This window comes from Panthera pardus, unplaced genomic scaffold (genome assembly GCF_024362965.1).
Source record: "Panthera pardus isolate Hobbes unplaced genomic scaffold, ASM2436296v1 HiC_scaffold_6, whole genome shotgun sequence".
NCBI classification, from domain to species: domain Eukaryota; kingdom Metazoa; phylum Chordata; class Mammalia; order Carnivora; family Felidae; genus Panthera; species Panthera pardus.
In genome coordinates, this window is record NW_026526991.1 from 130,633,040 (window position 1) to 130,649,804 (window position 16,765).

At 47.2% G+C, this 16,765-nt stretch overlaps 1 long non-coding RNA gene across 1 annotated transcript; it reads left to right on the forward strand.

Annotated features, from left to right (window-relative positions):
* Positions 1 to 8,923: 8,923 nt before the first annotated feature.
* Positions 8,924 to 16,441, forward strand: LOC109273738 (uncharacterized). Its single transcript, XR_002083225.2, has 3 exons — positions 8,924 to 12,059; positions 13,943 to 14,377; positions 14,410 to 16,441. It is a non-coding gene; the product is annotated as an uncharacterized LOC109273738 (long non-coding RNA).
* The last annotated feature ends 324 nt before the right edge of the window (positions 16,442 to 16,765 follow it).

A 16,765-nucleotide genomic window follows, 5' to 3' on the forward strand; every position in this document is an offset into this window, starting at 1 on the left:
CTCACAGGTGCATCCTGCATTCACACGGTGCCCAGTCCTGAGTAACTCAACGGAGGGCTGGACTTGGGGTGTGTGCAGCTAACTTAGCAGGGAGAGGGAGGGAAGAAAGAGATACTCCCGGGAAGACAAGTGGCCCTGAGAGAAGTGATGGGTGATGGGAAGTGCGTGGTGGTGTCGGGGTGTGGTGCTGGAGAGAGCAGAGTGGCCTGGAGATGGGAGTTGTGACAGTTGAGACTTTTGGGGAGACTCTCGGGCAGATAAGCGACTGCAGGAACTGAGATGCCTCTGGCTCAGAGTCGTTCTTTTGCGAGAGTGGTGTCTTTTGGGGTGACGTGTCCTGATCCCCCTCAGTGGCAATGATAGAGTGTCTCCTGAAAGAACGAAAAGAGATAGAACAGGACGTTTCTGGAGAAGAAAAATAGATGGTGGTGTGATTGCTTTCGCCTTTTTCACTTTAAGGAGATTCTAATACTAAAGTTTATGTCATACTCAGTGTAATCTTAACAGCGAGGTTTCCTTTGTGTCATTTCGGGTCTCTCCCTCAGGGCCCATTGAGGTGCGAGCACAGAAACAGTGACTTTTCAGTACTTTGCTGGGATTGCTTTCTGGAGAAACACATGCTCTGCCCACAAATAGGGATTTATTCACAGAGGACATACACCTCCGTCTTCTGGGAATGTTATCATTCTAAGTTGTCTTTTGATTCACCCCTTTTAGTATGCATTTGATTGTGGATTAATTATAATTTCAGTTTGGGGATCTTTGTTTGATTGTCCTTTAATGGATTTTATATGTCCCTCTGTAATATGGATATTAATGCTTATTGATCAAGCGGTTTTAATAAGCCAAACTTTATTTTTTCAGTGACCCAAGGTAGTGAGACTAAAAAGAAAGAATTCCACTTAACATTTAGTTATGAATTGTTCTTTCAGAAGGATTTTCATTTATCTGAAAATCTAAGCCTAATTGCCACCATTTTATCCATAAGAGCACTGAGGCATAAAGGAACGAATTTTAGATTTCATAGGAGTGTATCTTGACCCTTGCTACTCTTTAGAATTATCTGGGGGAACTTAACAAAAAAATGTTCTTCTTGGTTTCTACCCTAGGCCACTTCAATCAGAACCTGGGGTGAAACCCAGGGATCAGGTAATGGTATTTTTCACCCGTTCAGTCAGCTAAGCTCTTTTTTTTTTTTTTTTTTTTTTATGTTTATTTATTTGTGAGACCGAGGGAAACAGGGCGCGAGTTGGGGAGGGGCAGAGAGAGAGAGAGACACAGAATCTGAAACAGGCTCCAGGCTCTGAGCTGTCAGCACAGAGCCCAATGTGGGGCTCGAACCCATGAACCTTGAGATCATGACCTGAGCCGAAGTCGGGTGCTTAACCGACTGAGCCACCCAGGCACTCCTCAGCTAAGCTCTTAATAAATAAATAAATAAATTAATTAATTAATTAATACTAATAATAAAAATAAATAAAAATCTCTCTAAATTTGATTGTCTTATATTCTCACCATGAACTGTCTCAAAAGTTCTTAACAGATCGGTTTTAGGGTTTAGAAACTCTGATTTCAGGTAAGTTAGGAAAAATTCTACTGGAAGGATTAACTTTCCAGCCATCTCTGTAAATTTTGATGAACTACTGGCAGTTGTGGAAAGTATAAATGGCTTCAAATGGAAGGCGGCATGACCCTGGACCTTCTCTCATTATACTTTACAGTAGTTCTTCAAAATAGGTAGAGTCATAGTAAGGTTTCCATTTTCCTGGACAACCTCTGTCATTTTCCTTAAGTGGACATGCTAAAAATAGGCCTAAGCTGCATTTGCAAACCTAAGTGCATTTTCCCTATGTGAGGAGCTGAGAAAATGTGCACAGTCTGGTCATTCGCTTGGCCAGTCAATATTTTATTGAGCGCCTACAGTGTAGTATGGTCCTCGGGACCATGCTAGGCTCACGCTGCAAGGTAGGAGACATGGTTTTTAATCTCTGTGCCTCCATCCAGTGTGGGAGATGTGCACAGGTGATTAATACAGACGTAGAAAGGCCACGCACGGCTCAGGAGGGTCAGGGGAGGCCAATGGGGGTGGGGTTGCCTCCATTGCTGAACCTGAGGACTAGTAGAGTAGACTTTGCAGAGGAGATATGGCATGAGGGTTACGTGGGGGACGTCTGACGCCTTGGTGATGTGGGGGGTGGGGTGGAGTGTTCCACAGAGAGACCAGATGATGGGGGCCTTCTATGCCATTGAACTGGATCCTGGAAGCCAGTTTTGCCTTGGGCATATTCATATTTCCTGTGTGGTCTCTAGAGGCTACGTGGCAGTGAGCAAGCGAGCCTGGAGAAGGTTAGGAAGACTGCCCCAAATGGTCAGTCTAAAAGTAGTACAGCGTAAGACCAGGGAAGCACTTTCAAAGAAAAGGTGATTGATCTGAGAGCTAATTACCAAGTAAAGTTGGCCAGACTTAATAATTGTCTGAATGTAATTATAATAATCGTAAGAAAACTAGCGCACTTTCCTGAACGCTTGCTGTGTGTCTGGCCCTGTGCTTACGAATTTAGCCTGTGTTAACCTATATACTTCTCACAATAACTCTGTGAAGTGTGTTCCCTCTAAGTCCCTGTTTACAGATGGGAAAATGAAGGCACAGGGAGTTGACGTAACTTTGCTCCAAGTGACGGCCGGTTCAAGTCACAGAGCCAGGACATGAATCCACGCAGACTGAATCTAGAGCCTGTGCGCACCCCAACTGAACAGTTTTAAGAAGGTGTCACTTTTTTTTTAAAGTGTATTTATTTTGAGAGAGAGAGAGAGAGAGAGAGCATGTGTGCACATGAATGGGGGAGGAGCAGAGAGAAAGAATCCCAAATGTGGGATTCAGACTCAAGAACTGTTGGCATCGTGACGTAAGCTGAAATCAAGAGTTGGCCATTCAACTGACCGAGCCACGCAGGTACCCCAAGAAGGTGTATTTTACCTGCCATAGAATTCACCCATATAAATGTACACATCAAAGGGTTTTTTTTAGTAAATTTACACAGTTACACAACCACTGAAACAAACACAATTTTAGAACATTGCCATTACCTCAAAAAGATCTCTTGTACCCATTTGCAGTCAGTCTCCATTCCTGCCCCCCCCACCCCCCGCCTCAGGCAACCACTAATCCACTTTCTGGTTTGTCATATAAATGGGATCAGACAATATGTGGCTTTTTGCATAATGATGTGGAGTTTCACCCATGTCATAGCATGTATTAGTGATTCCTTTTTATTGCTGAACAGTAGCCCATTGTGTGACTCTATCACATTTTGTTTACTCACCAGGTGTAGACATTTGCATTGTTTTCATATGCTGCTATGAGCATTTGTGTGCAAATCTTTGTGTGAATAAGTTTCCATTTCCCTTGGGAGTGCTATTGCTGACCTTTGTGGCAAATTTATGGTTAACTTTCTAAGAAAGTGCCAGACTCTCTTCCAAAGTGTTTACACCATTTTAGATTAGCATCAGCATTGTGTGAGGGTTCAAATTTCTCCACATCCTCACCAACACTTGTTGTTTTGTATTTTTTTTTTTTTATTGTAGCCATTCTAGTGATATCTCATTGTGGCTTTGATTTGCATTTCTATAATAGCCAATGATGGTGAACACCTTTTCTTGTGCTTCTGGGCCATTCATATATCTTCTTGGGTGGAGTGTCTGTCCAGATCTTTTGCTCACTTTTTGATTGGGTTATTTTCATATTATTGAATAGTAGGAATTCTTAATATATTCTGGATACAAGTCCTTTGTAAGACATGATTTGCAGTATTTTTTCCCAGTCTGTCTTATGGTGTCTTTTGTGTTACAAATGCTTTTAATTCGAATGAAGTTCCATTTTTTCTGTTTTTTTTTTTTTTCTTTATGAATCATGCTTTTAGAATTTTATCTGTCTGCCTAACCCAAGGTCACAAAGGATTTTCTCCTTTGTTTTATTCTAGAAGTTTTATAGTTTCAGCTTTTGCATGTGAGTGTATGAGCCATTTTGAATTAAGTTTTGAGTATGGTGTGAGGTAAGGAGCTAAATTCACGTGGCTATCCAGTGGTCTTAGCACTACATGTTAAAAAGACTGCTTTCTCCAGCTGAATTGGGGACCTTGGCGCCTCTGTTAGAACTCAACTGACTGTGTGTGTGTGTGTGTGTTTAAGTTTTGAAATCAGAAAGTGTACATCCTTCAACTTTGTTCTTGTTCAAATGCTTTTGGCTATCCTGGGTCCTTTGCATTTCTACATATATTTTAAGATCAGCTTGTCAGTGTCTGCAGAAGACACTTGTTTTTTTTTTTAAACAAGACCTAGGATTTTTGATAGGTGTTACTTTGAATCTACGGATCAGTTTGGGAAGAAATGCCATCTTAACAATGTTGAGTCACCAGTCCATAAACCTAGATCGTCTCTACATTTATTTTGATCTTCTTTAATTTCTCTTTGGTGACATTTTGCACTATTTTTGTTAAAATTTTTCCTACATGTTTTATTTTTCTTGCTCTTGTGAATGGGTTTTCTTCAGACCCTGTGTGTTTTCACCTCATTCTGTACTGTTGAGGGGAGAGCAAGTGAGAAGGTTGATTCTGCAGTGCAGAAATGGGTGGTAGGGTGGCTGGTGGGGCCGCCATCTGATAGAATTCAGAAGCTGGAGCAGGCTTAGGTTGAGTGAGAAAATGACATGTTTTGACATGTAGAATTGGAGGAATAGGGGGTTGACAGATGGTGTTGTCTGACAGACAGCTGACCGTTCCAGAGAGACTTGGGGCTTGCTTGCCAGCACGTAGGAGGTAAAGCTGTGAGAGAGTACTTGTCTAGGGAGAAGATGAGCAAGCGAAGGATGGGGAGACCCGGGGGGTCGCTGACATTTAAGAGTTGCCAGCAAGACAGGAGTGCGCGAAGGACTCCGAGCAGCCGTGGTCTGGTTCTGCGGGAGCTGAATGCCCAGGGACTGGCTGTGGAGCTTTGGAGCCGGACTGGCTCGAGTTTGGACTTTGCATCAGAAATTCTGACGTAATGAAGCAACCAAGTCCTCGATGTCGTGGAGCCGCTGTTCCGATCCAGTCCCTCCTCTGTAAATGAAGACTGGTATTTATTTCATGGAGCTGTGAGTTGAATGGGTTGCTTTGTGTAAAGTGATCGATCAGCACGGCCTCGTCACACAGTAATAATTTCGAATGTCCCCTGGACTCACGTGCCACCACTGTGCAAGGTTTAGTGACAGGAGAGCGTGGGCTTTGAGGTCCCGGAGCTGAGAGTTCGGTGAGGAGCTCAGAGGTTACAGGTGACATAGAAGGGGGAACGCACAAAGGGAGGTGTGAGGAACGGCCACAGCTGGGAGCGGGGTTCCCAGAAGGAAACCGTCGGCAGGACGGCCCCGTGATCGGGAATGAAGAGAACTTGGATCTGACACCGAGGAGTTCCCTGCTGTCCCCCTGCTGTCACTCCTGGAGCGGGAATGAGAGGCGATGCGGCTCTCGGCGGAGCTCACATAAGGGAAGGGTGGTTGCTGAATCAGAGCCAGGGGGACTGGTGGGAAAGGTAGGGGCTGGGGGGCGGGGGGAAATGTCTTTACAGGGAAAAAATAAGCTAATTGGAAATCAGTTCTGACCATTCAGACTCAGTCCAGTACTTCTCCAAGGCGGCCCTTGGTTTTATTCCAGCTTGCTACGTAATGTGTTCATGCGTATTGAAATCCCAGCCCTTAAACTTCCTGTAACTCAGAGTTGTCACTTGAATTTGGAGGAAAATCAGCATACTCCATATGAGGCAGGCTGTATGGAGAAAGCTCGAGCACTGCCCATGAAGATCGGTGACTTGGTAGAGCTCATGTGTATGTCGCGCTGTCGTAACAGGAGACGTGATGCAGGGGTGGGCACCTGCCGAAGATGGAGAGGTTCGCCTCCTTGTAAGCTCAGTGTGAGTCAGCAGTGAACGTGGCTTCTCCAAAACCACGTCACTGTTGAACGGGCTCATAAGCTCTGCCGTAAATTCACGGTGTGGGAAATTTGGGAAGGTCACGGGTCTCGGGGACTCGGTTTTCTGATCTGTAGACCCTGGAGGTGGGGAAGGGGAGTTTGAAAAAGATCCTGCCCCGAACTCTAAGGGGAGAGTGCCCGACCCAAGGCCCACCTGCCTGCTTCATGCTGGGCACAGTGACAGTGATCAAGGCCCAGAGACCACTACTCACGGAGCCCATGGTCTTGGGGGGAAGACCCACGTTCATTATGTGGTAACGACCCCCTGTGTGGCAACGACCAGGAAGGAGACCCCAGTGCACTGAGGGCCTGTGGTCACAAAGGCATAAAGATGATGGCCACGAGGAACCGTGGCTTGAGTTGGACACGTGGAGGAACGCCGGCACACTGCCGTGGACCGTGCCCCTGTTCTCGCGGTGCAGCCTGGGAGTAGGGAAAGCGGAGCAGCAAATACTGAAACAGCCACTAACATGAGGACAGTTTTATCAGCCATGTCTGCACCCATGAATAACACCCTCTGTGGAGTTACCTTTGAGAAGGAGGGACGACGGGGACCCTGTACATTCGCAGTGTGGCAGAAAGGACCGGAGGCCACCAAGTCTGCACCGCAGTCTGAGCTTGCTGCTCATCAGCAGCGTGATCTTAGGTGAGTCCTATTCCCTTTCTGGGCCTCGCTTCCCTCAGCTAGAAAATGGGGGCAGGAACGCTAGAAAGGTGAGTGGAGGTGGCCCGAGACCGTGGAGCCCAGCCATGGCCGCACGTAAGAATGACAGGGAAGCTGCAAGAAAATGAGCCCCAGGCCCTCCGGCCCAGAGCCATTGCGTCCCAGCCCCAGAGCAGTGTCCGGGCGGGGCCCAGGGCTCAGGGTTGAACGCCTGCAGCTCCACAACACGACTGCCGAGGATACACAACAAGACGTGTGAAGTTTGACCACAGAGAAAGGAGAGCCCACTCCCTCGCCCCGTGTTTCTTCGTTCTTCTAGCTCGCATGTCATTCTACTACTGCTACCAGAAAACCCCCCTGAAAATTACATTGAGGCGTTTTTATTTAGAGGCTTTGAATGGTGCGATGGCTCAACAACACACGTGGAGCCGTGTCAGTGTTTCCACCAGCCTTGCTGGACCCGTCTCGTGAACAAAATAGGAAAAATGAGGCGTTCCCTACAAGGTTGTTCCAAGGAGTCATTCCGATAAGGCACGCGTCACACAGTGCCTGGAACATAGATGCTTTATAACGCTCTGTGATGACTGTAAGCGTTAGTATAGGGAAAGAGCTGATACTCTTACTTATAAAGAGCTTTTCTTTCCTTTTAGACTTGTAAAGTAGCCCCAAATGGAATATGGGCAAAGAGTATTAAAAGAGCACGTACAGATAAAGAAGTCCAAAGCTTTTAAACATGTTCTGTATCCCCATTAATGAGGGAAATCGAACCTGAAAGAGTGATTGGCAAGGACAGCAGGAAGAATGCCCGTGCCCTGCTAGTGACAGGAAAGTTGCAGCCCCCAAATAGGCCGCTTTCCAGTACCTGCATTTCTATGTTGTATTCTTTGGTCCAGCAATACTACTTCTATGAGCAGAAATACAAGTGGAAAACATATATGTGAAAGGATTTCACAGTATTTGCAATAGAGAAAAATTGGAAATAACTTGAATGTCCATTAATAAGGGAGAGGTTAAATTGTGGTGTGACCATATGAAAGAATGTTGTTCACCCATCTACGGACATAGACAGGCATCTCTGCTGCAGCTTTACATGCATCGACATGGACACGTGTTTATTGCTCATTGAAAAAAGCTACAGACAGTGTTCACGTACCTTGGTTGGCTTTCCAGCTCCTGGCTTCGCCTCAGATCAGCCTGGTGGTGTTGAAGGCCGTGGTACGTTGGCAGTGGGGGCTGTTCCCTGTCAGTTTAGGACGGTGGGCTCTTTGGGAGGGCCATGGAGGTTTGGTTTGCATGAAGCCTTCGGGGACTTTTAGGACAAACAGGGAAGAACTAATGAGCAGGCACCTCGGATGTAAGAAATCAGCCACGTGGAAGCAAGACAGGGAGGTGAGGCGGGCAGACACCCCTGAGAGGGGGAGGGGTTCATCCCAGGTAGGTGAGAATAGGAGATGGGAGCAAAGCAGAACATACACTCCCAGCTGGGGTCACCGTTTCAGCCTTTACCAAAAATGAACATGACAGGGCTTTGGGTGGAATATACTAAGTGCCTGTCCTCAACAGAGAGGCTCTCAGACTGCCGATCCTTCCCTTTGAACACTGTTCGCTCCCGTACTGGTCTTTCACTGGGGGAGGGGTGAGGAAGGGGAGAAGGAGGGGGGAGAAGACAGGTCCCTGGGGGTAGCCCTGAAAGGCACAGGTGGTCCCAGGCCAGGAAGCCTGCAACCAGAACACTAAGTAGAAGCCGCACCCTAACTGGCTGAGGCTGGTATGGCCTGGGGATGAAAGGGTGCCCTCTTGTTTCTGCCTTCAAAGCTGAAGTGATGCCCAGTGAGCAAAAGGCAGAAATCTTAGAAGTAAGAAGACCTGGAAATAGGGAGAGAGTCAGATGTCTCCTCTCCTCTTCCTGCTGCATAAGCCAATGTTGGGTTTAAAGGCTTCTATTTAAAAGCCCGTCTTTTCATCCCTGATGGAAACCATGGCAAGTGTCTCGGGAGGATGTGGAGAGGGTTTTCAGCCTGGATGTGTCCCATATTTTAAAATATCCCTGGATGCTGCATTAGTCCAGGGTAGGCTATTCCTTTGGCTTCCAGGGGATCAGTAAAATCTTCCCCATGATTTGAGGCACTGCCATAGAGTTGTCCATTGTATTTTTCAAGTACTTTTATTAAAAACATGTTAATATTGTAACGCACATGATAAAGTATAAACTCAGAAAAAACGACAGTTCTTCACGTTGAATATACTTACCCTTTTAATATATTGACTTTTTTTTTTAACACCTCATTGCAGGCGGGTGAAAACTCAGTGGCTCAGCTCTGGTGCACACACCAGCATTTAAAGGCCACTGAATTAGTGTTTGTTTCAGTCCCAGATGATATGATTAGATTGTGTGGTTGGTAGAAAATTAAATTCTTTAGCCAAACCAGATGCTAAGCTTCTGCCCAGAATCAATATGCTATTAGAAGTCCCGGAAACTAATAAACATACCATAACTATTAATTTATGGATAGGTTGTTGGCAAATAACCTCAGAGAAGGAATCCAGGCTTGAAACAGCTTTGGGAACACCAGATGGAGTATGCAAGTCTAATCAGAGTCCTGAAAAGGGGTCTGCACAGTGTGTTTTAAAAATCCACTGTGATCTAGGAGTTAAGTCTGAGATATGCTGAGAGAAGCATAGAAGAGTAGAACCTAATTGAAGCTGATACTGGAAATTATAACTCATGCAAAGAAAAGCAGGTGTTCTTTTACAATGAAGTATGTTGGTGACAAGCGGGGACAAGGTACCTAGAATCTGGTCACCTGGCAGCTTCACCTGAGCACAAGAGGCCAACAGGAACCTGGCCTCAGCAAGCAGATGTCCCCCATTTTGAGTGACAAGGCTGAACCCCTGTGCCTGTCAGGGCACCTCTCAGGATGATGGACCACCCCAGTGCCCGGAAGGCCTGTTTATCCCCAGCAGGCTCAAGCCAGGCAACCCCTAAAGCTCTTCCTATTTTGCGTTGGGCAGTTTACAGCTGAAGAAACGAGCCCAGAATCGTCCAGTGGTTTGACCTTGGGCAAAAGACCGGAACTCGCCTTTCCCCAATCCAGCTCCGTCCCACAGCAGAGGGAAGCCGGCACCACTCAAAGGTGGGCTGTGCTTGCCTTGCCTGCTGCCAGAGAGGCCTCAGGCCGACCACGAAGAGGAAGGAAACCCAGTCATGTGTAAAACCAACCAACAAGTCCGGGCACAAATATTCAAGGGACGGTATTTTGGCCCATTGAATCTGGGTGAAAAGATCTTAACAACATTTAAAGCTTAACTGCATTACTATGTAGATTGGTCTGTGTAATCATGTCCTAAGTCACTCTACATTCATTCAATACAATGTTATCGGATGCTGCTGTGTGTCCCTTGGAATAAATGAGTGTCCATTAGAATAAAGTTACATTTTGTTTACTGCACTTCCAATTAAAAAAACAAAAACAGTAACACCCTATTTGAAGTCTTCAGTACATTTGACTGGATTATTGTAATAACTGTCTACTCAACCGCACAATCTCAAATGGTATCTTTCAAGCCCACTTGGATTATGTCCTCCTGCTTTAAGAGGCTCCCCATGACCATCGCCCTGAATATGCGTCCCTCAGCCTGGCCTTCATGGTGGTCCATGACATGCTGTCAGCTTCCTTTCAGCAGGGTTTTCCTGTCTGTGCCTTCTGGAGCCCCAGCCCTTCCTGGACAGGACTCACACAGTGGTGGGTTTGGGGAAAGCAAAGTTGGATGTTTGTGTGAGAAGAAGCAAGGGGCCTGGTTGGCATAAGATCAGCGAGGAGGTACACAGCCGGGCTCTTAGCTTCGTGGATTGCTGGTTGGTCAATGCCCCAAACTCCACAGCACCCTGTAGTGGGAAGGCCACCTTCCACGGTGCCCATCACCCACCAGGCTATTGGTGAAATTACAAAGCATGGTCTGCTTTTCATGTCCTCTGCACACTTCCTGTCTATTTTCTAGTGCTTTGTACCCCCTCCCCACGTCAAAGACTCTCACCACCTGGTATCACTTCTCCTGCAAACTTTATCGTATTTATGTTCAAATAAGGGTGTCACATCTCTCAGTCATGGGTATCTATCCGGTGGCTTAGATTTTTCATAGACCTTGCTTTTCTTACAGTTTCAAGTTAGAAAATTTATAGGAAAGAATTAGTTTTAACTGGAAGTTGGACCGCACCATCTATTGCCCAAGCCACTGCTTCTTAAATTTTTAATTTTCACGTGCGTAGAAATCACGTAGGAATCTTGCCAAATGCAGACTTGGTTCTACACTTCTGCAATTTGCTCCGAGGTTCTCTATCCCCGGTGAACTCCCGGATGTTGATGCAGCTAGACTGGGGACCACACTGTAAGGATCAAGGCTTGAAAAGCAGTCAGGAAGACGTTCAAGTTCCTGAGCCCCAACACACCCACCCTGGAGGGCCCAGCATTTTCCCGGGACCAGAGGCAGCTGGCCAGTGTGGCTCTTAAAGTACGTAGTCGTTTGCCTCTGAAGAGCTAATGGACGTAAACAAGATGACTTTATGTCTTCTCTGTGCACGTCTTTGCAAACTTCATTCATTTTACAGAGCAAACCCCTTGGAGGTTCTGGTCTGGCTGTTGGAGATGTTGCTTCTCATCAATAGAAGGCAACTCGGCAAGTTCTTGAGGAGAAGGGGGAAACCGTTGCCTCTTGGGGTTTCCTGGAGGAGCTTCCAGCATGTGGAGGAAGTGCCTGTTGACATTTCCTCCCTTCCACATACATTTTCATCCTTTCATACATACAGATAGGCCAGACCATTTGAGCACAAGTTCTTGGGTATGTGGCAGCCACCCCTCACTTCTATACTTGTGTTTCTATGGAAAAGGAAGATGATAAAATTTAGCTAAACTGAGCTATGGTTGCAAGTTCTAACCTACCTAATTCCTTAATTAAGCTATCAATTAAATCTGTGTCTATGCCACCTGCTATGCCTGGGCCTCGTGCCATGTGGTGGATGCCAACTCCGACAGACCCATCCCTACAGAACCCAGAACTCCTGACATGTTCGTTCCCGGGAAATCTTTAGTCGTTGCTCTCCTGCCTTCCTCCATTGCTTTTTCCTGAAGTGGTTTTGGAAGCTCACCTTGAGGTAGGTTGCCCAACCCATTTGTCACGCATATGGGATTGCAGAATGTTGAACTTTGCCAGCAGGTTTCAGCTGGGCCTTTTGAAGGCTATAGCTTCTGCAACCTTTCTGTTGACCCCTTGGCAGGGAGCCAATCACCTTTCTCGCCGTAGAGGCCCTGAGCTTCACCCCAGGGAAAGGGATGGAGAATACAACTCAGGAGGAAAAAAAAAGAGTCAAAGACAGAGAAAATGAGGGTCCTCTGAAGGTAAGATCCATTGCAAACTTCTGTAACCTTGATAGATGTCAAATAGGCATTTGCTGAGAGAATAAGTGGGTGAAAATAAAAGCAAGAATGAAAAGGCTGTTGTGCATGAAGCACGGTGGTTTTCCTGTTTTCCCACCAGTTACGTGTATGGCTCTTGTCCTAAACAGCAGGGGGCCTCTGAGACATGTGCGGATGTCTCCTCCTGAGAAGGGAACAATCATAGCTCGGTTCATGGGGTCTTGGCAAGTCCCTCAGCTGTAGGGTCTCCTTCAGGTCATAGAGCTTCTGGATCTGGTCCCTCTCAGAGCCTGGACTAAAACCCATAAGCTGTGACCCCCAACTCAACAAGCTTTCTGATTTATCGATCTGTTGACACACGCAGGAACTGTTTACTCCACCGTGAGTAGTAGCAGTCCTTAACTCCGAGACCTTCCACTGATCTGCCAAAGGGCCTCCCTAAGCACTGGAATCCCAGTAGTAAGACCTGACCTCTACCTCTGTTCTTCACCTTGAGTGAACGTCTTTACCTACAGAGGTTAACTCTGCCCCATATGCAAATGAGCATGATGCCTAAGACCAGCAGGAGTGGGAGCCACACACTAATGGTGACTCCACTGTACCTGCACCAAGTGAAAGATGAAGAGAAAGGTACCCAAGGGGCCACCAACTTTCCCTTGCCTACTGAAGAAGTACAAAAGGTCTTTCTATTTTAGTTTAGAAACCACGCAAGGATCCACATGATCAGCTTGGATTTTTTCTAGATCACTTGAGAAATGGTATGCTGTATTCCCTCCCCACACCTCCTCCATTGAACATTAATTGAGCATTTGCCATGTGTTAGGCGGTGTTTCTAGGTGCTGGGAACGCAGCAGTGTACCACAGACCACACACACTCCGGGAGCTTACATTCCATCCCAGGAGGGAAACAAGGCAAAGTCAATACATAGTATGGTAGAGAGTGAGGAAGGCTACGGTGAAAATGAAAGCACCGGGGAGGGATAGAGAGCATTGGGAGGGGTTACAATAGTAATCAGGATGGTTGGCAAAGACCTCCGGGAGAAGTTGACTGAAAGAAGATGAGGAAGGAAGCTACTGAGATATTCTTTAAGAGTCTCAGACAGAAGCAACAGTGAGTTTGTATGTTCTGAAGAAGGAGCGGGCACGGCATGTTTGAGGAACCAAAGGAAGGCCAGTAAAGCCTTCAATGTTGGAGGCTTCAAATCCAACAATGTTGGAGGGGGTGAGAGGTAGATGGGCTAGAGAAGTCCAGAACAGGGGCCAGATAATTATAATTAGATCCTGAGGTTGTTAGGACTTGGTTTTAATCTGAGAATGATCAGAAACCAGTGGATTTTGAGGGGGAAAAAATGTTGATGTGACTTCTGTTGAAACACGCTTCTCCCTGCAGCTGGTCAAAAAGCCAGTCAGGCGGGTGCTGAGGGGGGTGAGGGGATGGCAGCACATCTTGGCCATGAACTAAGGGGAGGTGACGAGAGCTTGGATGAGGTAAGAGCATGCAGTGGTGAGAAGTGGTCAGTTGTGAATCTATTTTGGAGATAGAACCAAAATGCACTGCCATTTGGCTGCGTGCGGAATTTGAAAGAAGGAAAGGGGACAGGATGAAACCTGGTGTTTGGGGGTTTTTTTTTTTGCCTAAGTTGAAGGACAGTGTGCCATTAAGCCTGATGGGGAAGATGTGGGAGGTGCTGAGGGAGTGTGAAGAGCTCAGTACTGGGCATGTTAAACTCGAGATCATATGTAATGAGAGTAAGAGAAGCCTACATTTATTGAACTCTTCCTGTGTGTCAGGCACTGGGCGAAGCATCTCACACACATGGTCTGGTTTACTCCTTACAACAGCACTATTATCATCTCTATCTTAGAGAGAAGAAAATTGGTAACCGTGCCCATTCACAGCCTTACAAGACCTCGTGCAACCACCACCACAACAAAGCAGATCTTTTCTGTTTATACTTTCCGTCTCAACTGCACGACGTCCTGGTTGGTATCGGCTCATCACCCCGTTTATGAAGATAAGAGTTTTCTCTCCTTGCTTGTACTGAACAGTGAGAGATTATCAGCTTTGTTCTGCTCCTGGAGGCTCGTGGATGCTGCAGAAACACCAGAGTGAGCGAGCAAGGAAGCATGTGGACCCTGTAGGCACCAGCCAGCCACGCCTGGACCGGCCAGTGCTCCTCACTTGTGCGGGACGGGGTACATCAGTCCAGCAGGTGCATGGCAGGCGTGTGAGAGAGCGAAGCTTGACGGGTCAGGGGAACATAGTGTTAAAGTTAGCAAGCAAGTGACCATAATTACAGGTGTCTCAAGTAGAGAGGCTTCATAATTACAGGTGTCTCAAGTAGAAAATAGGAGTGAGCACTGAGGAGGGGAGCAGCATGAAGAGAGTGTGTGCAGTGGGGAGGAGCAGTTCAAGGCTAAGTCTGTGAGACCAGGTGTGCTCAGATGTTCCTTTGTCCCTGGGCTCCTCCATCTGGGGGAGTCTTCAACAGGCCAACAGTGTGTGGTGCGAAAAGAGAATTAGAAAGGGCACCGGTTGTGGCCCAGTCGAGGAGTGTGTCAGTTATCTATGGCCGAGTAGCAAATCACCCCAAACTTCATGGCTTAAAACAACCATGAACGTGTATTATCTCACACAGTTTAGGAACCGCTGAGGGCATCTCAGAGGGCATCTTCACTCCCACGTGTGGCACAGGGGAGCTCTGTCTCCTCAGGCATTTCTCTATGTGGTCTCCACTCACGGTCTGTCCAGCATGGTGTCTTCCAGTTAGTGGGACTGCCCATGTGGCAGCTCAGGTGTCCCCAGAGACAGGGACAGCCAGGAGGAAGCTGTACCCCTTTTCTGAGCCGTCTCTCCTGCTGCAGTCTGTCAGGAGCGAGTGCCCCCACCTGGCCCTCATTCACAGGGAGGGGAGTCGGCATCCACCTTTTGCTGGGAGGCATAGCTAAGAATCTTCTGGCATGTTTCATAACCACGCAGGAGCCTGCGACGTCATCTAGGGTCTTCCCAATCACGCCAGCGTCAACGAGAAGTCTCTTGCTGTGTGCAGTGGCTGGCCGTTCATGTGTGGAGGGGTGATGTGACACGCGGACAGGTGGCTCAATGTTCTGAGACTAAATACTACGCCTGTGTGGTTACCAGGAAACCTTCCGTGCCTAGAAACACTTTTCTGTGACTCGGGATGGCTTATATGAGAGTAGAATGTAAAGTGGTGATGCCACAGGGGTACAAGACAGTGTTAGGGGAGCAGGAAACTGAAGAGATTGAGCAGGAGACCAGCAAGGGGCCTTGACTTTGGTGTGCCTTTGATGTGTAATGCCACAGCGGAGAAGTCCTGTCTTTGAAAGACGGCGGTCTGGGTACTAGAATGCTGGCCACCAGTTGTCTCTGTGACTGCTAAAACCGATAGCAGTCGAGTCCCGGCACCACCAGACTCTCGTGCTACTGACCCCAGTGTGAGTGGCACTTGGGGTTCCGTGTGCGGAAACTGGACTGTAGATAATTGATTTGTTAGAGGGGGGCTGGGAGGCTGAGCGCATTCCAGTGTGTTTCCAAGCGGTGTTCGAAAGCCTCCTGTAAGGACACTGATTGCACCATGCGATGTTTGCCTGATGCCAGCTAATTAGGAAAACCCATCCTGGGCCTAGCTTGAGTGAGCCCAGGGAAGGATAAACAGTGTCGCTGTAGCTGGTGCGTTGCAGGTCCCCAGCGTAACCCACAGTCCCTTTACACTTGATCGAGCTTATTCTGTGCACAGACTTTCGCTAAAGGCCGCCCTGTCCCAATATGTCAGGCAATTTCCAAAGTGCAGTAGCAGTAACAGCCAGGCTTCTTATCTGCCTCCGCTGAACAATTAAGAGGAACCTGAGTTTCACCAAGAGCAATTCGTTGGACAGTTTGGCATCGTTTGCAAATGGGTCCAGACGTCACCACTGTGGAGTCCCCTTGGGCTGAGATAAAGACTTGCTGACCCCTGGGATCTTCCACTTTGGAGTCCGGCATTCCTGACCCACTTGCCCGAGGCTGGGCCGTTGCTGAGGCCGGACCCCCAGGCAAGTATTTCTTAGCGTGTGATTGGTAGGATGTTGTTGGGCAAATATTGCGTGTGTTATGCGAAAATGAGTTAATCGGTAGACAAATAAAAGGAGAGAGAAAGAAAGTAAGCAAATAAACTTGGAAAACTGGGCTCAATGCAAGTTGTTTTTGCTTCTTTTGAAACAGGATAGGGGCACCTGGGTGGCTCAGTCAGTTAAGCATCCGACTCTTGATTTCAGCTCAGGTCACGATCTCAGTTTGTAGGTTTGAGTCTCACATTGGGCTGCACTGACAGTGACCAGGTGGGCCTCTCTCTCTGCCCCTCCCCCTCCCCCACTCAAAATATGTCAATACACATTAAAAAAGAAAGAGGATTTCTCAGAGGCTTTAATATGCCCATTGTGACTGTCCAAAAGGAGATGTAGTATTTTCCACACCTTATTTGACCAGTGGAACTGTCTCCCTGAGATCACCTTGGGTGACACAATATTCCAGCGACGACTTTGGGATATGCTGTCCTGGACCAGAGCTGATGAAAGGATGGGCCCGGACTGCAGTAGGGGAAGTACAGAAATTGAGAGCAAGCTTTTAGAAACTTTTATAGCAAGTGCAGTGAGTAATTTTTATTGTCTGTTGAGCCTAATAACAATGT